Below are 26,458 nucleotides of genomic sequence, written 5' to 3'. Positions count from 1 at the left end.
CTTGCCAAGATTATATAATAATTATTTACATTTTGGCCTAATACTTTACAGTTTTTAAGAACGCATTTCATTTTTAAATTTACCTGGAATTTTTTTGTATTTGTGAAGAAAGAAAGGATATAACTTTATTTTCTCTCTGCATGTCTAATAAATTATCTCAGCAATAATTTTTATTAAATTATTAAAATTATTATTTTCTGCATTTATAGCGTATATTTAATTCCCATTGTACATGAGCTAGGTGCTGGTTTCTCTATTCTTCCTTATTAATTCTTTGGTCTTTTTTTTTTTACTACTATCACACTACTTAATTCCTGCACATTTCTATCATGTTTTGATATCTAATGGGAAATTTCTGTATTTTCAATTATCTCTATACTTCTAACACAGGTGCTCTTCCAGTTTTGAAAATACCTTTGGGCTTTTATTTTAATTCAGTTTTATTTTAAAAACTACTAACCTATTAGACCAAAAGATAAGCTGTTATTATATTATTCTGAATTGACTAAGAAACTAGATTTTGGTACAAAAAAAACACACAAACACTAACTTTCATATGGCAAAATCATCTCCAAAAGGATTGAAATGCAGTTGAAAATGTCAGAAAAATACTTGCAATATCTAATGAGCAACTTGCTATGTCAGACACAAGGCGCTGGGCCTCATGAACAACACGAGGAGTGTTTCCTGCCCTCGTGGCATTTACACGTGGCAGGGCATGGCTGACAATAAACAATAAATATAAATGAGTAATTGTGTGGTCGTTAGAGGGCAGGTATGCGATGGAAAACAGATGAAAAGTAGGGGAATTGCCATGACTTCATGGCAAATAGATGGGGAAATAGTGGAAACAGTGACAGGCTATTTTTGGGGGCTCCAAAATCACTGCAGATGGTGACTGCAGCCATGAAATTAAAAGACACTTGCTCCTTGGAAGAAGAGTTATGACCAACGTAGAGAGCTCATGAAAAAGCAGAGACATTCCTTTGCCAACAAAGGTCCGTCTAGTCAAAGCTATGGTTTTTCCAGTAGTCATGTACGGATGTGAGAGTTGGACTATAAAGAGAGTTGAGTGCCAAAGAATTGATGCTTTTGAACTGTTGTGTTGGAGAAGACTCAGAAATCAGTCCTTAATATTCATTGGAAGGACTGATGCAGAAGCTGAAGCTCGAATACTTTGGCCACCTGATGCGAAGAACTGACTCATTTGAAAAGACCCTGATGCTGGAAAAGATTGAAGATGGGAGGAGAAGGGGGACAACAGAGGAGGAGATGCTTGAATGGCATCACCAGTGCGAAGGACATGAATTTGAGTAGGCTCCGGGAGTTGGTGATGGACAGGGAAGCCTGGCGTGCTGCAGTCCATGGGGTTGCAAAGAGTCGGACATGACTGAGCGACTGAACTGAACTAAATTTAGGGGAATTGGGTAAGGGAGTCTGAATTCTGGATTGGGGTGGCAGGTGGAAGCTTTGAACAGTGAGTGTGATCAGGAAAAGCCTCATTGAAAAAGGAGCAGTTAAACAAAACTTGAAGAAGGTGGAGGATTTAGCTATGTGGATATCAAGGATTATCTCTTGGGATCAGTGGCTAATATATAAAACTCATTCGGCGAGATGATAGATTATTGATTCTTCCTAACCAGGAACCAAATATGTCTTTCCACTTATGTAGGTCTTCTGAGCGGAACTCATCATCATCTTGCCTGGAGAGTCCCAGGGACAGCAGAGCCTGGTGGGCCGCCATCTATGGGGTCGCACAGAGTCAGACACGACTGAAGTGACTTAGCAGCAGCAGCAGCAGCAGCAGCAGCAGCAGGTCTTCCTCTAATCCCTTCAGAAAGATTTGTATCTTTATGGATTTTGGATATTTATAGATCTTCCACAATTTCCATTAGGTATATTCCTAGGTAATTTATTATTTTTTTACTTTTGCTATTTCTAATGGAAAAGTGAACTTTTCCATTATATTTTATAATTTTAGGTATATTCCTAGGTAATTTTTTAGAAATAGCAATTTTATAAATTGCTATTTCTAATGGAAAAGTGAACTTTTCCATTATATTTTATAATTTTGTTTCTGATATAGAGAAAGTATTGATTTTTGCTTATACATCTTATATCCATCTATCTGATTCAACTCTTTTATTAGTTGTAGGTTTTTTTAAGAGTTTTTTTTTTTTTATGTGGAACATTTTTAAAGTCTTTAATTTGTTGCAATATTGATTCTGGGTTTTTTTCTTTTTGCTTCTGTTTTTTATGTTTTGCTCTTTGGGCCATGAGGCATATGGGATCTCAGCTCCCCAGTCAGGGAATGAACCCGCATCCCCTGCATTGGAAGGTGAAGTCTTAACCACTGGACTCCCAGGAAATCCCAGTTGTAGGTTTTTAATTTGTTAACAAGGTACAGTTTTTCAATATGTAAACAAATTATGTTGTTTTAGACAACCGTATTAACTAAAAAATAAAAATAGTTCTGTTGTTACCTTTTATCTGTCCTTCTTATTTATCTATCTGAAATATTGACTAGAATTTAAAAAATAACACTGAATACCACATGTAGTAATAAGTATCTTAATTAACCATGACTTATTCCTGATATAAATGGGGATATTTCAAACTATTTCACCATTAGGTACTATATTTATTCAAGGTTTCTAATAGTTCACTTTTATAAATTTAATGAAATTTAAGAATCAGAACCAGATGTTAAAGTAAAAGATGTGAAAGTCATCTATTGCAATAATTATGTTATTTTATGACTTTAATATATGTATTAATATGCATATATTAGTTTAATGAATGAATGAGTGAATTTTAATTTTCTGAACAAGTAGGTAAATGTTTTTAGTTCATCATTAGGATACTTATTTTTAACATAATACTAAATTCAATTGATTCATGCTTTATCTGCATGTTCACATTACATTTCTTAGTGAGATTGGTGTACAGTTTTCTTTTTTGTACAATAATAAGAACTATCTCTCTTGGACCTTAAAAGCAATGGCCTTGAAAATTGTCTGGACTTTGTATATCTTTTCTTGTTACTCGTTCAGTTTGCTCAGTGGTTACAGATCTAGTCAAGTGTCTAGCCCTTGATTTTGCTAAAAGATCATCTCGAGTTCATCTAGATTTTGACATATTTTGATATCAAGATGCATAAGTTATCCTCTTAAAATTTGTTTTCATTGCCTGTTTCAGTGGGATGACCTCTTTTTTACGTCTAGTCTCGTTTATTTATTTGTTTTCTCATTTTTTGGATCAAACTTGCCCAAAGTTTTACTATTGCATTGGGCTTTTGTAAGAATGATTCAGTTTTATGATCTGCTTTTATTATTTTGTTTTATTTTTACTATTTTTAATGTTTTTTTTTTAATTTTACTTTATTTCAGTTTTGTCTTTATTGATATTTCCCTTCCACTTTCTTTAGATATCTTGGTCTTCTTAACTTTTAAAGTTAACTCAGCCATTAAAAAGAATACATTTGAATCAGTTCTAATGAGATGGATGAAACTGGAACCTATTATACAGAGTGAAGTAAGCCAGAAAGAAAAACACCAATACAGTATACTAACGCATATATATGGAATTTAGAAAGATGGTAACAATAACCCTGTGTACGAGACAGCAAAAGAGACACTGATGTATGGATCAGTCTTATGGACTCTGTGGGAGAGGGAGAGGGTGGGGAGATTTGGGAGAATGGCATTGAAACATGTATAATATCATGTATGAAATGAGTCGCCAGTCCAGGTTTGACGCATGATACTGGATGCTTGGGGCTGGTGCACTGGGACGACCCAGAGGGAGGGTATGGGGAGGGAGGAGGGAGAAGGATTCAGGATGGGGAACACAGGTATACCTGTGGTGGATTCATTTCGATATTTGGCAAAACTAATACAATATTGTAAAGTTTAAAAATAAAATAAAACAAAAAAAAAAAGAAAATTCCATGGACAGAGGAGCCCAGTGGGCCACAGTCTGTGGGCTGACCCGTATATTTTTAAAGGGTACATTTTATGATCTGTATTACCATTCAATAAAGCTGTTTTATTTTTAAAAAATTAAGTTAACTGCCTATACATACGATTTTTTTTAATTAATGCAAAATGTTAGTAAAATAAAAGATTATAAAATCAATTACCAAGTTCCCTGCCCCACTGACTCCCACATTCCAGTTCTATTTCTTATACAGTAAACCACTGCCAAATCGTTTACTGTGGTGTTTGGTCCTTACTTACTATCCTCTCAGCAAAGACTACTTCCATTGCTATTTATTGATCTCTCAGTTTTAAATGTTCAATATTATCTATTAACTTCTGTTATACTTTGCTCTGTTATAGGAACTGCATATAACTTAACATGTCTTATAACTCGGTTTAAAATTGTACTCAATATTTACGATATTTTCATGATGTAAATAGAGTTTGCTATGGAGTCACATAGTATTTTCTTTCCTGTGCACTTCTTGTTTTTCTGGAGTTGATATTTGTCCCACTTTTTCTTCTGTTTTCCAAGCACTAACCCAGAATGAACAGTCTTTGCTCCATTTCTGTCCCAGTGGCTTCCCTATCCCAGCTCTCCAGGCCAACTGTGGAGCTTTCCTTCTTTTCTTACACAAAATTCTGTATTTCCCCATCTCATGCTTTCACTTTTTGTTTTACTCTCATTTTACTGAAGCACATCTTCCAAACATTTCTCAGAAAACGATGAACAGGAGGGCCTCATAGGTCTGAAATATCTCAATATTGGGCTCATGTTTAATTGATGATTTGACAAGCCATGGAACTCTAGTTTTAAAATCATCTCCCCTTAATTTTGAAGGCATTGTTCCATTATCTCCTTTTAGTACTGAGGTTAAGAAGCCCAGTGGTTCTCATTCCATTTCCTTGTTTTTAACCTTTTCGTGCGTCATTTTTTCACAACAGTATTTTTGGGTTTTATAATCATGGATGTTGGTATGTCTTTTTCTTTCCTTGTGATGGGCCCTTTCAATCTGTAGGTTGTTTTCTGCAGTTGTCCTTAGTTTTTCCGAGGTTTTCTTGTAATCTTTCTTGACAACTTCCTCCCCTCTAGTCCTCCGTCCTCCACTGTTCTCTCTATAACTCACTCCTGATGGTGGGATGCCACATGCTTGGATTGATCCCCCAATGTCCTCAAATCTTCTTTCTCTTTGTCCATGTATTTGTTTAGTCATTCTTTGATTTATTTCAGTTTTAATTGAAGTGAATTCAGAAGAAAATCACTCTGGTTTTCAGAATTATTTTTATGCCACTCATTTCACATTCCCTAAGACCATTGTGGCAGGTCCTTCAAGCTGAAATAGACTCCCATGACCAATGCTTTTTTTTAAGATAAATTTTCTTTATTAATAACTCGAACTGTATTTCTTTAGATACAGGAATTTTGAACTCAAACACTTAGGAGAAAACAAGTTCAGGTTGCCTTGTCCTGCGATTCATTACCAGTAACATCCTGCAAGTAAAACAACTTGGAAAAGAGGTGGGAGGGGAAGGGGAATGAGGGAGGGAAGATAAAGAAAAGGAATTAAGTTGATCGAGTAGAATTTTTTTTCCTTTTTTCTTAAAAAAAAAAAATTTAATGAATAACATGAGATGCATACATCAGCTTGACCTTGAAACAGCTCTGAAGTAAAGCCAGTTGCTCTAAAACCTGGCCCAGGTAATGGATGAGCTGAAAAGTGGGTGTATGTATTTACTGGAAAATCACATGGTCATGCTTCCTACCCCTGCTTAATAGCAATCCCCCTCTCCCTGCACACGCTAAAACCTCCTGGGCTCCTCTGCCTGATTCCACCCTTGAACTTGCTCTCTACTACCTCTAGCTCTACAGCTACTTTCTTTCATGTATTCTTTGAACAACTATCCACTTAATAAATTCCAGGCCTACTCTTGGCGCTGCAGATACAGCTATCAATAGTGCCCGTTCCTCTGCCTGGGTCACTGTGGAGACCTAAAACTGAGTTGGGTCTTTATTATAAAGAATTGGCTCACATGATTATGGAGCTTGACAAGTCCCAGGTCCGCAGTTGGCAGCTGGGGACCCAGGAGAGCCCATCGTGGTCCAGTCTGAAGGATGCAGGGTGAAGATGCATGAAGAGCTGACATATCATTTTGAGGCCTTCAATTGATTTGACGAAACTCACTCACATTAGAGAAAATGATCTAATTATTCAGATGGCCAATTGAAATGTTTATCTCATCCAAAAACACCCTCACAGAAACACTCAGAATAATTTTTGACCAAATATCTGGGCATTCCAAGGCCTAGGGATGCTGACACATAAAATTAATCATGACGAGTTCCTTTTTGGGTGACAGAAATGTTCTAAGATTAGATAGTGGTGGTGGTTTCCAACTCTGTGAATATACTAAAACCACTGAATTGTGCACTTTAAAAGGGTGAATTGAATGGTACATAATTGTCTCAATAAAGCTGTTTTGAATTTAACAAAAACAAAACATACTCAAAACTCAAGAACAAAAGCAAACACAAGAGCAGGCATGATCCTAATAGTGATCCTAGTGCCATGAGATGTTCATCTAGAAATGCATCCAGTATTTTGCTTCTCAAAGTGTGGTCCATAGGTCAGCAGCCTAGACATCATCAAGGAGTTTGTTGGAAAAGTAGAATCTCAAGCCTTGCTCCAGAACTGCTGACCCAGAATCTGCATGTTAACAAAATCTTTAGGGAATTTGTATGAGAGTGAGCAAGTTAGTGAGAAGCTTTTCTGATTTGGTGGCCTTAATTTTGCTTATTGGTTTCTTTTATTTTGGCTGTGCTGGGCCTTTGTTGCGGCCCTTGGGCTTCTCTCTGTTGCAGAGCAAGAGCTCTGGAGCACACAAGCTTCAGTACTTGTGGTGTGTGGGCTTAGGTGCCCTGAGGCATGCAGGATCTCAGTTCCCTGATCCGGGATCAAACCTGCGTCCCCTGCATTGCATGGTGGATCCTTAACCACTGAACCACCAGGGAAGCCCCTTATTGGTTTATTTTGAACAATGGAATCATTTCTTAATCAACATCTCAGTCCAAAGCTTGATCTAAGAAACAGCGAGAAGAGAGCATCTTTGTTTGAAGAGAATCACGGAGCCCTGAGCCCAGCTGGCTGTCCCCACCTTAGACAACTCACAGACCCTCCTCCCCAGGAATCCAACTCCAGGGGGTCAGCTCACTCTCTCTCTTTCAAGCAAAGTTTATAATAACAGTAGTAGGCAGAGTCACAGTAGACTCAGTCCTCTCTTGGGAAAAGCAGAAAGAGGAAGGAAAAGAAGTCCTAACACAGACTATTTCCTCTGCCCCCGGGAGCCCTCGCCCAGCCTTGCTGTCCCTCCCCGCCATGGCATGACCCTGGGGTCCACGCTGCCCTTCAGCTGACAGCGTGGACTCGCCTGTCCTGGTGCACACTGCAAGAAGCAGACGTTTCCCGGCACCTGTGTGTCTGTGGGTGCCTCCAGCTAAACCCCGCAGTTGAACCGTTGGAAATGCACTGACCTTCCCTGAGGAGCTGATGCCCTTCCCTCACAGTGTTCACCGGGCCATCAGACACCATCCCAGTGACATTTCTTCACAGCTGCTGGCCATGGCCTTTAGTTCCCCTGGTATTTAACCAGGGTGACACAGCCCCTGGCTATCGCATGTTTGTTGGTGTGAGCGGAGCCGGGCTTGTCTCTGCTCCCCCTCAGCCAGGATTTCACACCAACTTGCAGTCTGAGGGCACCTCAGCCACCACAGCACAAAACCTCTCCTTCCTCTTCTGCTCAGGCTTTGCATTTTAATGCTCCCTTTTGAGCGGCTCTCTGTCAGCAGAGAATTGCAGGATGGAGCTGGAACATGTCATTTTAATGATCAGTAAAATCAGACATAGACGACCATCTGAACTCAGTCTTTCTGATTCCAGATGCCTTTGTCCTGGACAAATACTGTCCCAAATCCTTCAGCTCATCACAGGTCAAAGTCCAGCAACAAAGCGCCCGCATCACAGGAAATCCTCTAGCATCTTTGTTTTGTTTTTTTTTCCTTCCGGTGTTGCTGAGATGCAATGGAAACACAGCATTGCATAAGTGTAAGATGTGCAGCAAATGATTTGACGGTGTACATCATGAAATGATTCTCACAATAAGTTTAGTGAATGTCCACCATCTACCACAGATACAAAACAATAGGAAAAGGAAACTTTCTTCTTGCGATGAGAACTCTGTTCCTTTCCTCACTTTTCTTTCCCACCACAAACCAGCTTCTCTGTCTCAATCTGGAAGTTCTGTACAGACCGCCTCCAGCCTGGGCCTTGGTGAGTGACTCCCGCAACAACACAGAACTGGTCCTTGAAGGTTTCTGGGATATCTGCTACCATCAGGGAGAATGCACCACTGCAGCTGTGACCCCAGAATCTGGAAGCCACCACCCTCTCAACACAAGTGTTTCCTTGTGTTGACAAAGGTGGGGGATAGACACAGATGTTGCTTCAGAAGACTCATAGCTAAAAACATAACAAAACAAGCAGTCAAATGCACTTCTGCCTGCAAATTCTCACAGGAATGCATTAATGAGTGAATCTAATTTGAATATACAGCCCGCAAAGGGGCCTGAAGAACATCATTGTTTACCCTTTGACCTCTGAAGCACAGGAAGGCATGTGATCAGAAAGGGGGTGAAGAGTCTAAGGGTCCTTCGACCACGTCTGACACACATAGTCAGACCACGTTCAGAGAGATTTAAATGTTACATAATCAAATTGGTCATTATTCCTCTTTGTAATTTTTCTCTTGCTTCAAAGCTTACAAAGTCATCCTGCTCCAGAGAGATAGAATAAGTATCACATTCTGATTTCTTCTTACCATCTTATTGATACAGTGAGTCCCCTACATACGAACTCAGTTCCATTCTGAGAGCACGTTCATAAGTCCAATTTATTCATAGGTCTAAAGTTAGCCCAGTTACCCAACTAACACAATCGGCCACATAGTCCCATAATGTAATAGGTTTATAAGATTTTTCACACAAATAATGCCCAAAAAACAAGCACAAAAGATCAACATTTTTAATCTTACAGTACAGCACCTTGGAAAGTACAATAGTACTACTACATCATTGCTGCTTTACTCTTGCTTCAGGACATCCTGGGCTTAAAGATACTATACTCTGGGCTTCCCAGGTGGCTCATTGGTGAAGAATCCACCTGTCAATGTGGGAGATGCAGGAGACGTGGTTCGATCCCTGGATCAGAAAGAGCCCCTGGAGAAGGAAATGGAAACCCAGTTCCAGTATTCTTGCCTGCAAAATCCCATGGACAGAGGACACTGGTGGGATACAGTCTATGGGGTTGCAAAGACTCAAACCTGACTGGGCATGCATGCACTAATCCCTGTACTCTACACAGTACTGTGCAGTAAAGTACACAAAAGCATACCTACTGGTAGAGGATACACGAACATGACAATGTACGCCATCCTACATGATTGGACACGCAAACACACGTTGGCATCTTTGAAAGTTTGTAACTTGAAGGTTTGTATGGAGGGGACTTGCTGTACTCTCATCTGAAATGAAGATGGATGTAGAAACACAAAGATGAAAATAATTGTTGGGGAATAGTAGATTTTTTTCATTGTTGCTCAAAACTGGAATCAACAGTTATTTGTAAAATTTTTAAAATGATCTTAAAAAGTAGCACTATACAGATTGTTCAAATCTACTTTGGATTTCTGGTTACTGTAACTGCCTGTGGGCAAATCATGTCATAAACTAGGCACCAGTTAACACTGATGTGCAGTTTTTAAATACATAGGTAGAAGTTATCCTCAACTTTCCACTCTCACAAAAGTACAGCGTTAGTCTGTTCTCACAGGACAGCTGATGGGACAGAAGTCCACAGGATCAGAAAAAACAAGGCAAGTCAGAACTCATAATCATTAAGTGATAGTCTCTCTCTCATGTGAAGCTTAATTCAGAAATGATTCCTTCAATAAGGACCTACTGTGTAGCACAGAGAAATCTACTCAGTGTTCTGTAATAAAATGGGAAAAGAATCTGAAAGAATGAATATGTATATATGTATAACTGGATTGCTTTGCTCTACCCTGAAATTTGCACATTATAATAAATCAACGCTGTGTTCACGCTAAGTCGCTTCAGTCATGTCCAACTCTTTGAGACCCTAGGGACTATAGCCTGCCAAGTTTCTCTGTCCACGGGCTCTCCAAGCAAGAATACTGGAGTGGGTTGCCATGCCCTCCTTCAGGGGATCTTCCCAACCCAGGGACTGAACCCACGTCTTTTATGTCTCCTACATTGGCAAGTGGGTCCTTTAACACTAGCGCCACCTATCCAATATAAAATAAAAATTAAACTAAACATTAAAACAAGTAATAATTCTCCTTATAAGATTTTAACTTGAGGCTTTCCAAAATCTTTAATTCTTTAAAAAAAAGAGTCAAACTCCCCTAAACTCTCAGAATGTATTTCTTTTGTCCACTACTTTAAAGACCCTCACCACCCCACAGAGATTTCTTTTCACCATAACATTCTGCCTGTGCTCTGCCTCCTCCTCGTGATGGCTAGGGGCTGGATGCCGATGTAGGGAAGGTTTTCCAGAGCAGCATCTGTGTCCCCACAAGTCCTGGGGCTGCAGCCGGCACAGTGGTCCTCAGAGTCCCCGCAGCACCTCAGTGGGTTGGTTTAGTCAATTGAGGCCTCGCTCCAGCTGTTACATCCTTAGGAAACCTACCTTCTCTACTGTGCCTTTGGCTAAGACTCTGTTGAACCACTTTTCCCATCTTTGTTGTGGACAATCATGTGAGCTTATCCCTTTTCATGGGGTCTGTTGAGGAAAGAAAGTCATTAAGGCTGGTTTTCCCAATCTTTACTAAACATCAGAATAACTTTCAGAAATTAAAAAAAATTATACATATAGACCCAGCGATTCAGATTCAATGATCTGGGGTGACACAGGGACCGGCCTTTTTAAGCTCTCCCGAATTCTACTCTGCAGCCAGGGCTGAACACTGCGGGGAAAAGAAACGGGGGCCTAGCACCAGTGACTATTCTGTTCTGGTTTGCTTGAGATTTGTCTCGTAGCTCAGGAACCCCTCAGTCACAGGTAAACCAAGACAGCGGGCCACTCTAGGCCGAGAAGTTTCCTCTCTTCAATTTCTTCCAAGAAAGCCGGTCCCATAAACGCACCGGTCTGCAATGATGCAGAGGACACGCACTGGCTTACAGACCCCAAGGCCAGGCCGCAGCCCTTCTGCTGCCCCCACCGCTCACCACCAACGGCAGCCGGGGCTCACCTGGCTCTTCAGGGAGAGGGTTTCCTTGTCTTCTGCTCCCTCACTTCCACATCACGTAGATCAAGCGACCGCACACAGGACAGAAGGGGAAACGGAGGCTGGAGGAGGATGCTGACTGGCGATGCTGGGTCCCTGGTTTGGGGAGTGCCTCAGCAGCCCCCAAGGACAGTAGGACATGCCCCCACCTCCTCCCCTGGGACCACTCGCTCGGCATGAGCCCACATCTGCAGCTCAGACACTATTTGTGGAAGTTGTTGTCCAGCCTCACTCTCAAACTCTTCCTTCTCAAAATGTAGCTAGGTATCCCACAAAATTGGGCTTTCCAGGTGGTGCTAGTGGTAAAGAACCTGCCTGCCAATGCAGGAGATGCGAGAGATGAGACACAGGTTAGATCCCCTGGAGGAGGGCATGGCAGCCCACTGCAGTATTCTTGCCTGGAGAGTTCCATGGACAGAGGAGTCTGGTGGGCTACAGTCCATGGAGTCGCAAAGAGTCGGATACGACTGAAGTGACTTAGCACGCATGCACCCGATATATGATGGTGACCTTAAAACTGTATTCTGTTCACTTCTATAGTATCTTCCTATCATCGCCATCTGGGAAACAGAAACGTGGTGCCCACAGACTCTGTGATGCAGGAGGAATCCAGGGGCCGCATCTTCCAGAGATGCCAGGGAGTCCAGAGGATGCTTGTCTTACACCCAGAGTTATTGGCCTTTTGACTGCACACTCTCACAATGAAAACTTTGAGTAAACTCACCTCTTAAAAACTTAGTTTCAAAAATAAATAAATAAGGACAACTAGCACCTTTTTGAGTGATGTTCTCATCACGGTTTGACTGAGCAACTTGGTAGAACCAACTCGCCCGTCTGGAGTTGAAGGGACAGAAAGGAACAGATTTTTAAAATAATTATTCATAAGATGTCAACTCTCATAACACTGTTTCTTGATTATCTCCTGACCTGAGGGGCTCTTGCTCTGCTCTCAGAATAATGTGTGACATGCTGACATCCGGCTGGTCAATGGTAATGAGATATTTAGTGGGTAAAAGAAGGCTGGAGTAAGTCCAGCCTCAACCTCCCTTTGTCTGCAATCCACTGGGACAATTCACATAACATTTCAAGGGGTACTTGGTAACATTAACTGAGAGTTTAATCCTAAAATTTATGGTCTAGGTGGGAGGGGGCAAAGAATAAAAATGATCCAAGAAAAATGTAGACTTTCTTGAGGGAATTTTTAAGCATCTAGGGGATGTGCAGAATAGAAAAAATGGCTGTCGGGAGAATTTCAAATCCCCCTCCATCAGTATTCTGGCTGTGTGACCCTGGACAAGTCATTTAAACTCTCTGAGCCTCTTTTCCCACCTTAAAAATGAGGTAAACACCTCTGGGGACAGTGGTGATGATGAAATGCAATAATCCACATAAAGTATCTTGTGCATAAAAACATTATCCAATGTTTTTGGATTGATACTATGTATTGATACATTGTATTGATACAATGATTGATACTAAATCGCAAGATTTAGATGTAAAATCATTATTCTACTTATGTGAAACTTTAATGTTTCTGTTTTGAACTGGACTTCCAAACATGTTTGGTTGAATATTGCATTTGATGTGGCAAGTGTACTGCTTTGAAGAACATGATGTGAGTAGAAAGTCTGATTTGAGAAAGGTTCTGTGATTCTCAAGGGGCAGTGACATTATGCTTTTTAAAAAATTCATAGTGGCTTTTATTTGAATTAATTTTCATTTCAGGTTCTTGGAGGGTAAATATCATAATGTTGTGGATGTCCCTAATTTTTTAAAAAATTGATTTACAGTGATGCATTAGTTTCAGATGTACAACAAACTACATCAGTTTTGTATACACTTGCATACGTTCTTTTTCAGGTTCTTTTTCTACATTATGTCTAACTCAAAGTTGCCTGCCAGGTTGGTTTCAGACGGGCAGGTCTTGCTCGTGTTTCTGCCACATACGAGCAAAGCAGCCTTGAGAGAGGCGAACTGTGTGAGACGAGGTGCTCGTCTCATCTATGATTATGGTACTCTGACCTTCCCATCACAGGGTTCCCGGAAGAACTAAGAGAAGGTGTATATGAGGGTGTGAAGTCCTGTACAGGCATGAGAATGCCATGATCCCGAAGAGTCCAGTGAACTCCTGACAGGTATTCACAGCTGTGGGCTTAGGGATCTAGCTGTATGTTGAATACATGCACTTTGGCGTCCCAGAGGAATCTCCCAAAGACACCAGCTTGGAGCCAATATGGCCTCCTGGAGGCAGCCTTCCCCCTCCACACTTTATAGAGAGGATTGCTCTGTCTCAGCTCTTGACTGGGCCACGCCTCAGGTGTAGCCAGTGTCCCCCTCCCTGTGCCTCGACACTATCCACAAGGTCACGGAGTAAGTCCCCCCCAGAGAAAAGCACCTGCGGCACTGATGAATGGCCATCGCACGACTGTCATCCTTGCCCACAGCACAGGGGCCTGCTTTGGACCGAAGTTCAGAACATCCGAGTTCAGGGGCCACCCTGGAGGTGACCCTGAGCCCACTACTGTCTCTGTCTCAACTTTCAAAAACCAATGAAGAAAATGATTCTTAGGAAAGACATTCAAAGGGCCATGCTACCAATTTGGCTGTCTAAATCATGATTCTTGATCTTTTAATATATAAGTATTCTTTATCAGCCCAAAATTGTCTGATTCTTTTTTTTAAAATGGAGGTGTAACTGACACAGCACATTTTATAGGTTTGCATACCACAGGTTTACAACCCAATGGTCTGATACTTGTGCACGTTGTGAAATGATTACCGCAATGAGCCCAGTGGTCAGTGACTGCTGTTAGAGCTGACGGGAGAAACTGACTCACACTAACCAAACTTAAGAGACTGATGTATAACCAGAATGCGGGCACGTGATTTCACAGCAGGGGCAGCGTCCATTCAGCGAAGAAAATCAGTGTCCACCACCCAGCACGCTGCCTCCCCTGTGAAAATACACACTGAGAGAGTATTTGGGGGTCAAAATACTCATCAGAGCTTGGTTGGTAAATATTGAGTTTGACAAATAGAATCAGCCATTTCTCCTTTCCGTTCACTTTTCCTAGAACATTCTTAACATATTCTTCAAGACAATCTACGTGCTTGTTTTTGTCCCTCTCTGTTGGGTTTCTACCAAATGTCCATCCAAAGTTAAGTGCCCCTACCTCTTTGGTTGACTCCACACAGAAGTAGATCCCTTAAAAAGGAATTAGTTCAAATCATTTATTTGGAGAGGAGCTGGGAAGTGAGACAAGAAAGGGAAAGAAACCATTGCAGGGTGTGTCGAAGAGGTTGTCACTGTGAGCACCTGGGTCTCAGTCCCACTGGGGACTCATGAGGAATGACGTAGAGCACTCCTGAGAACAGCTACACTTGAGGAGCGAGGAGGCTGGGAGCTTCTCTTCCGACTCCATCACCATCACCAACTCCATCACCATTGGCCAAGGGATGCTCCCAGAGACATCATTTCCCCAGAGCCACCCTGAGCCAAGTGTACACTGAGTATTTGCTAGCATAGAGAGTCACAGGTGTTGGCAGCATGAAGTGGTCAGGGGAACAGGCATGCCGAGCTGGGGTGGAGGGGGCGGGGTGGGAGATGTGCAAGACACTGCAGCATCTGCTAACATCCCACTGGGCATGATTTGTGTCAAGTCATTTTAAAGATGGTTGACTCATAATTTATATATGAGTATGGGCGATCAAGGCAGATTTTCCTCAGTTCATGAGCAGCACCCTGAAAACTTGTGTGACTTTTTTCTTAAGACAAGTGCAAACACTTTTAAACTTTATTTCCTGCCTACCTACCAGAGTTCCTAGGTGGTTGAGGTGATGAAATAAGATAAAGGATGTAGAACAGAAACAAGGTTGGTGACAATGTATCATTTTCCACAGCTGCTATAACGGACGGCCACAAATATGGCAGCCAGAGCAGCATGTGCATTTGTCATCTCACAGTTTCCAAGGACTAGAAGTCCAGGGACAGATTATAAAGCACAGGCTTGCACACGGCTGTGATCAAGGTATCAGCCAGACTGCATTTGTATCTAGGGAAGATGTCTGCTTCCAAGTGCGTTCAGGGTATTGGCAGAATTCATTTCCTTGTAGTTATGTGATGGAAGGGTACCCTGAGTCTTTGCAGGATGTCAGTTAGGGATTATACCCAGGTTCTAGAGGCCTCTCAAATTTTTTGCCATATGGGCTTCCTCAATATGGCAGTTTACTTCATCAAGTCAGCCAGGAGAATCTCTGCTAGGAAGGAAGGAATGTGTGTGTGTGTGTGTGTGTGTGTGTGTGTGTATGCTTAGCTGCTCAGTTGTGTCTGATTCTTTGAGACCCCATGGACTGTAGCCCACCAGGCTCCTCTGCCTATGGAATTTTCCAGGCAAGAATACTGGAGTGGGTTGCCATTTCCTTCTCCAGGGGATCTTCCTGATCCAGGGGTCAAACTGACATCTCTTGTATCTCCTGTACTGGCAGACAGATTCATTACCACTGTGCCACCTGGGAAGCCTCCGAAAGGAATCGTACATAATATAAAATCATCATAGAAACGGCAGTCTATCATTGTTGCCGTATAATGTAACCTACTCAAAGGAGTGACACCCATCACTTTGGACACACTCTGTTGGGAGGAGGTAAGTCCCAGGTCCAGCACACACTCACAGGAAGCAGATGACACAAAGGAGGGGACTCAGGAAGTGAAGGATCATTGAGGGGTCACCTTAGATCCATCTGCCATGGATATGTAGTGCACACTCAGTCAGTATGAATGTGTTTCCCCTGGTCTAGACTCTTCCATGCCCGCATGTATTATTACTGTCACAGTGCATTTATGCCAGAATAAGGCCTCATGATGGACATGGATTCTCCGGGATGAGAACGCAGCGCAGACATGACAGCTCTGTGGTGACGGGGAACACTGTCAGATCCCATTACCTGCCTGCGCACAGTTATCACACATTTAATGTGGCGAAATGTTATGGCCACATCACAGTCAGGCTGAGCTGATGGTTTTAATTTGGGTCTAACGCTAGGGCTATGCTGATGCTTTTCACCACTGGCTAGACCCGGGGAGTCACATTTCCACGAGCTTCTGCAATCAAGAGGAAGTCTTTGTTCCCTCTTCATCTTGATATTTTCAAGCAAGTGAAAGCTAGTATTTACCAGGTGGAAAAAACTGTCATTAGGCATTAGTTCCTTGCATTTTATATGAGATGAGATTCTGAGTGAGTTATACAAATAGAGGGGTTGACACACTCAGGCTTTGGGAACTCTAAGTGGCAATTGAAATCTGGCTTCCTAAGGAACTGGTGAAAATAAAAGAGCTCATACAAGTCTGCAGCAGCCAAGGTGCCACCTGAGTATAAGCTGCAAAAATGCTTTATGTTCATGCAACTACCATTGACCCTTGAACAACACAGGTTTAGACTGCATGGGTTCATTTATGTGTGGGCTTTTTCATTTCCCATCACAACCCCAACGCTGCTGGTTAGACCTCCCAAAAAAATGACTTGGCAGTCAACCTTCCCTGCAGCAAGGAACATTCATGACTTAACTTGGAGGATCATATTCTTGGAGTGACCTCTGTTGATTTTGGAGAGATTGAGCTCATTTTATTGACTGGTGATGGTACTACAAATGTATATGGATTAAGAAATCGATAAGCAAATATTGCAATCCTTAAAATACCATTTTCTGTGAATTCAGAACCTGAGAAGTCCGGGGTTGTGATGTTGGAAAGAACAAACGTTGTGAAGAAGACAAACACTATCCTAGAAGTTCCAATTGATAAAATTCTGTGCCCACATATAGGTTCCTTGAGGATGCCAGTGGTGGAAAGGGTCCAGTTGATTCTAAAATCTCCTCTTGGAGATTTGATCCAAAAGGCACTGGGACATTCCCCAGTGCTTGGGCAAATGACCATGAAGGCTGTGAATAGCTTGGAACTGATTGGCTGTGACCAGCTCAGTTTCATTTTTGGGGACAAACTCTCAGAATATCATATATATATATATATACACATACACACACACATATGAAACTGAGTCATTTTGCTGTACAGAAGAAATTAACACAACATTATAAATCAACTATACATCAATAAATATATTTTTAAAACATCAAACCTTAAAAAGAGTTATTATGAGGAATTATTGAAAAGGTTACCCTTTAATCAGATGCAAAGCTGAGGAAGATCATGTCACAGTTCCCAAATTTTAAACATCTACAGATTCACACATCACATGTGGAGATGATTCTGTCATTTTTTCTAATAATTTTTTTCTACTTGATTTAGGCTTAAATCGTGTATTCATCCGGAGAAGGCAATGGCACCCCACTCCAGTACTCTTGCCTGGAAAATCCCATGGGCGGAGGAGCCTGGTAGGCTGCAGTCCATGGGGTCGCTAAGAGTTGGACACGACTGAGTGACTTCATTTTCAGTTTTCACTTTCATGCATTGGAGAAGGAAATGGCACCCCACTCCAGTACTCTTGCCTGGAGAATCCCAGGGACGGGGGAGCCTGGTGGGCTGCCGTCTATGGGGTCGCGCAGAGTCAGACATGACTGAAGCAACTTAGCAGCAGCAGCAGCAGCATGTGGTGCTGGTTGTAAAGAATCCACCTGCCGATGCAGATGGAGGAGACCTGAGTTCAATTCCTAAGTGGGAAAAATCCCCTGGAGTAGGAAATGACAACCCATTCCAGTATTCTTGCCTTGAGAATTCCATAGGCAGAGGAGCCTGGCTGGCTACAGTCCATGGGACTGCAAAGAGTCAAACACGACTAAGCAACTAAGCACACACTTGAGATATTATTAAAAATATGTTCTTTCAGGACATCGTATAATAAAAAGTACAGGGAAATATATAAAAGTATGTGATTTGGGGTCAGATGAACCAGAGTTGACTTCTATGTCAGTCACATATCAGCTGGTACCATGAGCAAGTTATTTAAACTTTCTGAGCTTCAGTTTCCTTATCCGTAAATTTGGGCTAAGAATTTCATAGAATTATGGTGTGGATTAAATGAAATCATCCAGGCAAGATGCTAAGTACAGGTTTAGCACATATTAAACATGAAACAAATGCTCTATTTTCTATGTTTGTCATTATTTAAAGTAAGTCCTGGCTAGTTTATAACTAGAAAATGTAGATTAGAAAGAAATCCTTCAAAAAAGAAAGAAAGAAAGAAAGAAATCCTTCTTTAAGTGCTGCCCAATAGAATTATAACACAAGCCACACATGTAAGTTTAAATGCCCAAGTAGCCCCAATAAAGTAGAAGAGGTGAAATTAATAATACATTTTATTTAATCCAATATATCTGCCTCTTAAGAAACCTATATGCAGATCAGGAAGCAACAGTTAGAACTGGACATGGAACAACAGACTGGTTCCAAATAGGAAAAGGAGTACATCAAGGCTGTATATTGTCACCCTGCTTATTTAACTTATATGCAAGGTACATCTTGAGAAATGCTGAGCTGGAAGAAGCACAAGTTGGAATCAAGATTTCTGGGAGAAATATCAATAACCTCAGATATGCAGATGACACCACCCTTATGGCAGAAAGTGAAGAGGAACTAAAAAGCCTATTGATGAAAGTGAAAGAGGAGAGTGAAAAAGTTGGCTTAAAGCTCAACATTCAGAAAACAAAGATCATGGCATCGGTCCCATCACTTCATGAGAAATAAATGGGGAAACCGTGGAAACAGTGTCACACTTTATTTTTGGGGGCTCTAAGATCACTGCAGATGGTGATTGCAGCCATGAAATTAAAAGACACTTACTCCTTGGAAGGAAAGTTATGACTAACCTAGATAGCATATTAAAAAGCAGAGATATTACTTTGCCAACAAAGGTCAGTCTAGTCAAGGCTATGGTTTTTCCAGTGATCATGTATGGATGTGAGAGTTGGACTATAAAGAAAGCTGAGCACCGAAGAATTGATGTTTTTGAACTGTAGTGTTGGAGAAGACTCTTGAGAGCCCCTTGGACTGCAAGGAGATCCAACCAGTCCATCCTAAAGGAGACCAGTCTTGGGTGTTCATTGGAAGGACTGATTCTGAGGCTGAAACTCTAATACTTTGGCCACCTCATGAGAAGAGTTGACTCATTGGAAAAGACCCTGATGCTGGGAGGGATTGGGGGCAGGAGGAGAAGGGGACAACAGAGGATGAGATGGCTGGATGGCATCACCGACTCAATGGACATGAGTTGGTGATGGACAGGGAGGCCTGGCGTGCTGCGATTCATGGGGTTGCAAAGAGTTGGACACGACTGAGCGACTGAACTGAACTGAACTGATCTGAAATATTATAATTTCAATATGTAGTCAGTATAAACATTATTAATGAGGAATTTTTTATTCCTTTTTATACTCAGTCTTTGAAACCCCACGTTCACACTTTTAACATTTTAGTGCTTGACGGCCCCATGTGTCTGCTGTCAGTCATGCCCGACTCTTTGCAACACCATGGAACCTGTCAGGCTCCTCTGTCCATGGGATTCTCCAGGCAAGAATACTGGAGTGGGTTGCCATGCCCTTCTCCAGGGGCTCTTCCCAACTCAGGATCCAACCCAGGTCTCCCACATTGCTGGAGGATTGTTTACCGTCTGAGCCACCAGGGAAGCCTATAAAAATGATTAGTGAGGAACTTTTTATTGCTTTTTTATACTCAGTCTTTGAAATCTCATGTTCACACTTACAACATTTCAAGGTTTGACAGCCCCATGTGTCTACTTGGACAAAACACAGTTGGAAACTTTTGTTTTAAATGGACTATTATACAGAGTGAAGTAAGCCAGAAAGAAAAACACCAATACAGTATACTAATGCATATATATGGAATTTAGAAAGATGGTAACAACAACCCTGTATGCGAGACAGCAAAAGAGACACAGATGTATAGAACAGTCTTTTGGACTCTGTGGCAGAGGGAGGGGGGAGGATGATTTGGGAGAATGACATTAAAACATGTATAATATCATATAAGAAACAAATCGCCAGTCCAGGTTTGATGCAGGATACAGGAAGCTTGGGGCTGGTGCACTGGGATGACCCAGAGGGATGGTATGGGGAGGGAGGAGGGAGGCGGGTTCAGGATGGGGAACACGTGTACACCCGTGGTGGATGCATGTTGATGTACGGCAAAACCAATACAATATTGTAAAGTAAAAAATAATAATAATAATAATAAAATTAAAAAAATAAGAACACAATGAATACATTAAAAATAAATAAATAAATAAATGGACTGTAGAAAAGGCTTCTTCGGTTGTGAGGGTGGCGTGGGTCATGGGAGTGCTATGAACCAGCGCCTCTTGAATACAAGAATCACCTGTGGAGAAGGTTAAAATGCAAATTCCTGGATCCCAATTCCAAAGATTCTGACTCATTAGGTCTAGGTTAGGGACCAAGAGTTTGCCTTTCCAGTAAGCTCCCAATTGATGCTGATGTTGGTCCACGGACCTCAATTTTTTTTAGTTTGTCATTTTCCTTATTAAGATAAATTGCTATGGTAACAGTGAAACTCTGTTTACCTGAAAGTCTTAAGAGAATGAATCATTTTGAACAAAATTTCATCATAGCTAATTTTTAAATGCATGGTCAGTTTAGTCAGCTCTAAAAACTGTATTCTATACTTTCTCAGCTTCTTAATTATAGCAAATTGAAGACAATTTTTTTTTTTTTTTTTTATTCAGGTCATTATCAGCATTATGCTGTGCCATAAAGGAAGTTGTTCATTATTTCTCCTTTTGTGGGGAAAAAAAAGTTCTTTGAGATCTTGTGTATGCATTCTGCCAGTTTTTAAAACTTCTTATTTTCTATTGGAGTATAGCTGATTAACAATGTTGTGATAGTTTTAGGTTTGACCACCTTTTTGGGTACATTGGTGCAAAGTCTCCCTCGGTGAGTTTTACCAGGACCTCGCTGTTTTCATTACTTTTCCAAAAGCTTGCATGCACCTACTTTGGCCACAGCAATAGAAATGCAGGCCTTTTCCATGGCACACATATCAGGCCCTATCTATACCAGCCCCACGTACTTAAGGGATGCAGCCTGTTGACTCTACTCTGCTAGTTACTGAGCTACTACAGCCCAAGCCTGGTCATATCTGGAGAGCCCCATCTCCTCCTCCAGTTGAGGACCAGCTTGCTCTTGTTTCCCCAAACCTGGTGATCTGGCAGAGGCCCCCCAGGGGCCTGTGCCTCTTCAGCTGTTACCGCTTCCTTCTAACCATCATAGGCTCTGCCATTAGTATTATCTTGAGTGTGCATTTAAGACAGTTTGGCACAATGGACTGGCTGAATTTATGTGATAATTTTGTCTTAAAATCTAATATGATGTTGCTGCTGCTAAATTGTTTCAGTCATGTCTGACTCTGTGCGACCCATAGAAGACAGCTCACTAGGCTCCCCCGTCCCTGGGATTCTCCAGGCAAGAACAATGGAGTGGGTTGCCATTTCCTTCTCCAATGCATGAAAGTGAAAAGTGAAAGTGAAGTCGCTCAGTCGTGTCCGACTCTTAGCAACCCCATGGACTGCAGCACACCAGGCTCCTCAGTCCATGGGATTTTCCAGGCAAGAGTACTGGAGTGGGGTGCCATTGCCTTCTCCGAAAATCTAATATAAGTATATACTAATATATATTCAGTCTTTCTCCATAGTATATATTAATGATCATTCCTTTTGCTTGAATACAACGATGCTAATATTTAGGCAGCAGATCATCTGCTCAAACACATGCCTTCATGCCAGTATTCACGTGTCAGATAATCTTTATTGCTTATCATATTGCCACTACAAAAAGATGTTGAATAGTTATGATGTAAACTATGGTTTAGTCAATGTTTATAATTAACGTACGTGATTTGTCCACCATCTTGTTTCACCAGAGCACTATTTCAACAGTCTGGCTTCTTCGTCCTCTGAGAGGATATGTACTGACAGCTCAGCAGTCTATTCTGTAAAAGCTGTTTATCATTTAGTTGGGGAAAACTATGCAAATGAATATCAGACCAACTGATCTGCCTCTTGAGAAATTTGTATGCAGGTCAGGAAGCAACAGTTAGAACTGGACATGGAACAACAAATAGGAAAAGGAGTACGTCAAGGCTGTATATTGTTACCCTGTTTATTTAACTTATATGCAGAGTATATCATGAGAAATGCTGGACTGGAAGAAACACAAGCTGGAATCAAGATTTCTGGGAGAAATATCAATAACCTCAGATATGCAGATGACACCACCTTTATGGCAGAAAGTTGAAGAGGAACTAAAAAGCCTCTTGATGAAAGTGAAAGTGGAGAGTGAAAAAGTTGGCTTAAAGCTCAACATTCAGAAAACGAAGATCATGGCATCCAGTCCCACCACTTAATGTGAAATAGATGGGGAAACAGTAGAAACAGTGTCAGACTTTATTTTTCTGGGCTCCAAAATCACTACAGATGGTGACTGCAGCCATGAAATTAAAAGACGCTTACTCCTTGGAAGGAAAGTTATGACCAACCTAGATAGCATATTCAAAAGCAGAGACATTACTTTGCCAACAAAAGTCCATCTAGTCAAGGCTATGGTTTTTCCTGTGGTCATGTATGGACGTGAGAGTTGGACTGTGGAGAAGGCTGAGCGCCGAAGAATTGATGCTTTTTAACTGTGGTGTTGGAAAAGACTCTTGAGAGTCCCTTGGACTGCAAGGAGATCCAATCAGTCCATTCTGAAGATCAGCCCTGGGATTTCTTTGGAAGGAATGATGCTAAGGCTGAAACTCCAGTACTTTGGCCACCTCATGCAAAGAGTTGACTCATTGGAAAAGACTCTGATGCTGGGAGGGATTGCGGGCAAGAGGAGAAGGGGACGACAGAGGATGAGATGGCTGGATGGCATCACTGACTCGATGGACGTGAGTCTGAGTGAACTCCGGGAGTTGGTGATGGACAGGGAGGCCTGGCATGCTGCGATTCATGGGGTCACAAAGAGTTGGACACGACTGAGCGATTGATCTGATCTGATGCAAATGAAGGAGATATAGCTCAGTATTGCTTAAGTTCACCTAAAACACCATGAAGCTCCGGGCACTCAGTGACCGGTACCATGGGAGGCAGGAAATGGGCTGAAGAGGTGGACCAGATTTGAGTGATGCTTCTGTCACTTACCAGTCCGTGTAGTAGCAGGCTAATTACACAACTTAGTTACTTTCTAGTTACTTCTCCAAACTTAGTTTTCTGTAAAACAAAAATCACAAAACCCCGAGTTAATGGGGGTGACTGTGAAGATTAAATAATGTCAAATGTGATTGTTCCAGAAGGAAAAAAAAAGTATTCCTCACTTGATAATCTGAAAACATGTCATGAAGGAGACAATACTTGAATTGGATCTTGAAAAATGGTAAGATTTGTTTGGACTTTTTTTTTTTCAATATTTTTTATTGGAGTATAGTTGATTTACAATGTTGTGTTAATTTCTGTTGTACACCAAAGTGTTATACATATATACATCTATGCTTTCTTTTTCATATTCTTCTCCATTACGATATTGAGAATATTGAATATTCTCACAGGATATTGAATATAGTGCCACGTGCTGTACAGTAGGACCTTGCTTTTTATTCATGTTTGTCTTTTTTTTTTAGTATTTTTAAACATGAATGAATCCATTGTATAAAATATTAAAGTTAATTAGAAAAAATCACTAATGATTCCATCACTCAAAGATAGTCCCTGTTACTATTTTGGTGTGTTTTCCTATCTACCACTTGGTCTTTTTTATAATTTTATCTAAAACAGCAACGTCTTTAACACGACTCTTCCTATCTCAGGGTTGGCCAATGTCCCCACATTCTAAGGCAGAGTACCAGAGGATCTATGCAGGATTTTCATCTGGGGTGCTCTTTTGCCAGCATTAGCTTACCACCCATCTTCATAAAAAAGAAGAAAAGCTAAAGGAGTCATTAAGTAGGGAGGTTTGTAGAAAAAATGCTTTTAGGTCAGTGGCTCTCAGGCGGAGACAGTTTTACCCCCAAAGGACCTTTGGCAATGGTTGGAGACATCACTGGTTGCCACAACTGAGAGCTGATGCTACTAACATCTCGTGAGTAGAAGCCTGGGATGCTGCTTATCATTCCATAATGCATGCGGCAACCCCACAATAAGGACGCATCCAGGCCCAAATGTCGACAGTGCTAAAACGGAGAGTGTCATCTCTGCCTTACAGAGAGTGTCATCCTGAGCAGCTGCACTGTTCCACCCCACAGCTTGCAAGGAGCACTTCCGTCTCGCCCTGATCTAAGTAAAGAGACTCAAGAAAAATACCTGGATACCTTGGGCCTCTTGAGCTTGCTGGATGCAGTAGTAGTATTTGATGCTCTCCTGGAAAAATGAAAGAGGAGGAGCTGAAGGAAGTAATCAGTGCCAGCAGGTGGGGTGGGGGAGCCTGAGTTAAGAAGTACCTGCACGTCAGAACAACAACAAAAACTGTACTGTATACTTGAAGTTTAAGAAAGTATGTCTTGGAGAAGGAAATGGCAACCCACTCCTGTAATCTTGCCTAGTAAATCCCATGGACAGAGGAGCCTTGCGGGCTACAGTCCATGAGGTGGCAAAGAGCTGGACACAATTGAGTGACTGAACAACAAAAAAAGTACCAAGTGTACAATCCTAACTAGCTAGCTGATCATTTAGAAGTTGAGTGTGAAAAAAAGAAAAGAAGTTGAGTGTGTCAAAGTCACAGAGAACCTGTGTGTTAGAGCTCATTCAGTTAGTAAACTTTATCGAATCCCATATATGTTTGTTAAAAAAAAAAAAAATTGAAAGCCTTTATATAAAAAAAATTTTTAAAAAAGAAAGTATGTCTTAAGTGTTCTCACCAAACACACAACAAAAGGGATAACTACACAAGATTGTAGATATGTTGATTAACTTGATTGTGGTCATTTTTTCGCAGTGTATATGTATATTAAATTATCACATGTACACCTTAATATGGGGCTTCTTGGGTAGCACAATGGTAAAGAGTCCACCTGCCAATGCACGAGATGTAGGGGGACATGGGTTCAATCCCTGGGTCGGGAAGATCCCCTGGAGAAGGAAATGGCAACCTACTCCAGTATTTTTGCTGGGAAATCTCATTGACAGAGCAGCCTGCCAGGCTATAGTCCATGGGGTCACAAAAAGCCAGACACAGTTGAGAGACTGAGCATGCATGCGCACACACCTTAAATGTATATGATTTTTATTTGACAATTATATCTCAATAATGGAGAAAGAAATGGCAACCCACTCCAGTATTCTTGCCTGGAAAAATCTCAAGGACGGAGAACCCTGGCAGGCTACAGTCCATGAGGTCACAAAGAGTTGGACATGACTGAGTCACTTCACACATCTCAATAAAGCTGGAAAAAATTTCAGACATAAAATTGGGTATTTTTTGTTAAGAAATTCAAATACTGAAATACTTATGAATGTAGATTTAATTTCTAAATATGTAAAATGTGAAGCAAGTATATGTTTATAAATTATATCTACATGACACCATAGCAACTGAACACAAAATGAAATATTCATTCTGTAGATGTTATGCTTTCCCTCCATTAAATGTCTCTGTTTTTTCTCTTAAATGACCTGATATTTTGACAATTTAGGAATTCAAAATGCTGAGAGTTTACTGACTTGAGGCTTTTCTTAACTATTGACATAGACAAATAAATCATAATATTCTTAAAAGAAAAGTACCTGCACTTCAAGAGTTCACTGGGACCAAGATCCCTGTTTCTTCGTTTTGTTGGCCACATGGACCCTGACTATAATCATCTCCAAAGGGATCATTTCCAAGAAGATATTGAAAATCACGATGGACTGCCTGGGATGAGGGTTGAGGAGAGAGTCGTGAGGCACAGAACCATCCTGATGAGTGGAGAGAGCAGAAGGGGAGCTGTGAAGAGAGAAGGGTCAGAAGATGACGCTGTGGGGAGGGGCACAGCACAGGCTCTGAGGATACCAGATGGCACCCATCTTTTCTGACCTCTCCTTTCCTCCCTGCCTTCCAGCTTCAGATGACCAGCATTTTAAAATTCAGTCAGCAATTAAAAAGGACAACAAACACTGACTGCTCTT

At 41.3% G+C, this 26,458-nt stretch overlaps 1 long non-coding RNA gene across 1 annotated transcript; it reads right to left on the bottom strand.

Moving 5' to 3' along the window:
- Nucleotides 1–23,394: 23,394 nt before the first annotated feature.
- LOC138984708 (uncharacterized) lies at nucleotides 23,395–26,255 on the bottom strand. The gene is made up of 3 exons (XR_011461987.1): nucleotides 26,078–26,255; nucleotides 24,659–24,715; nucleotides 23,395–23,572 (listed from the first exon to the last, which is right to left on the bottom strand). It is a non-coding gene; the product is annotated as an uncharacterized lncRNA (long non-coding RNA).
- Between the last annotated feature and the right edge of the window lie 203 nt (nucleotides 26,256–26,458).

This window comes from Bos mutus, chromosome 22 (assembly GCF_027580195.1).
Source record: "Bos mutus isolate GX-2022 chromosome 22, NWIPB_WYAK_1.1, whole genome shotgun sequence".
Lineage (NCBI taxonomy): Eukaryota > Metazoa > Chordata > Mammalia > Artiodactyla > Bovidae > Bos > Bos mutus.
This window is presented reverse-complemented; position numbering and strand designations above follow the sequence as displayed.